The sequence below is a fragment of the Gavialis gangeticus genome, unplaced genomic scaffold (genome assembly GCF_001723915.1).
Source record: "Gavialis gangeticus isolate Ggan-Ray unplaced genomic scaffold, GavGan_comp1, whole genome shotgun sequence".
NCBI classification, from domain to species: Eukaryota; Metazoa; Chordata; order Crocodylia; family Gavialidae; genus Gavialis; species Gavialis gangeticus.
This window is the reverse complement of record NW_017729015.1, coordinates 11,773,772-11,774,842: the sequence shown is the minus strand read 5'-3', so window position 1 is coordinate 11,774,842 and position 1,071 is coordinate 11,773,772. Positions and strand designations below refer to the sequence as shown.

Genomic DNA, 1,071 nt, shown 5'->3' with positions numbered 1-1,071 from the left:
GGCTCGTCTGGAGCCTCACTGGTAGACACGCAGGCACAGCCCAAAGGGGCTATGTCTGGTTTGGGACAGTTGTGCCCTAACTCAGGTGGAGGGAGCCCAGACCCAGCAGTAGGTGGGGGGGAAATCTAATTAACAGTGCAAAATGCTTGCCCTTGAGGGGCTGAGATGTGCGCTCCCCTCCGTGCATTGGCATCTCTTCCTGCCAGGTCAAGATCTCCATGCTATTCACCGCCCTGCACCCTGCAATGGGCAGCATTGGGCCTGTGACCTATACAGTAGCTTGTCTGGCACACAGCAGCATCCTGGGGTCCAGGAGGGTGTCATGCCCTGGCCTGGAGGTTGCAGCATTGGCCGGGTTTTGCTAGGTGCAAACAGCCTCTCTGCATCTGTCCCAGCCACAGATAAAGCCCAGTAAAAGTTCGGCTCCCCCTAGCTTCGCGCAGAGGCTCACCATCCCCAGAGGGCTAATCTTCCCCTTGCTCAACTCCTCCTGGGCCCCACCCTCAGCACTGCCCAGAAAATAAAGGAGTTTGTTGCATAGAGATGAACTGAAAACCTCATGCTCCTTTTCTTTCTCTCTGCCTCCTGTCTGCACAGGAGGTACTTTAATGGCATAATCTTTCAGCAGGGCAAACCTGGGGATTTGCTTAGGTTTTGCTGGAGCTGGGACTAGCAGGAGAGACAAAAACCTGTGCAGGTAAGTGCCGTGTACCTTTGGCTTCACTACAGTCTTGAGGAGGGGCTGCCAGGCTGGGTGTATTGCTAGAAACGTTATACTGAAGAATGGCAAGAGGAAACAGTTAGGGTTAACACCGGAGTTAGATAGAGATAGCCTGATACACTTGTCCCTGCAGTAAAGGTATGATATAGCCCTTGATGAAAAGCTTTCGCTAGGCAAGATGAGCACTGTCTGGTGCTTAGAGTCGTTATGTTCTGGTTCCCAACTCTGTAATATTTTTCAAGCTGTGTTCAAACAGTAAAGGAGAAGGAGGCTATTTCCCCTTCTTTTTTTGAAGCAATACTTAGACACGTTTGAGAAGTGGCTCTGCATTTATTTCCTGGGGGGGGGGG

At 51.7% G+C, this 1,071-nt stretch overlaps 1 protein-coding gene across 1 annotated transcript in view; it reads left to right on the top strand.

Moving 5' to 3' along the window:
- Window positions 1-489: 489 nt before the first annotated feature.
- GJB3 (gap junction protein beta 3) overlaps window positions 490-1,071 on the top strand; it is an 11,866-nt gene continuing 11,284 nt past the window's right edge. The window contains exon 1 of the mRNA XM_019512236.1: window positions 490-697. The gene's annotated coding sequence lies outside the window, so the exon portion shown is untranslated. The remainder of the gene's footprint in view (window positions 698-1,071) is intronic.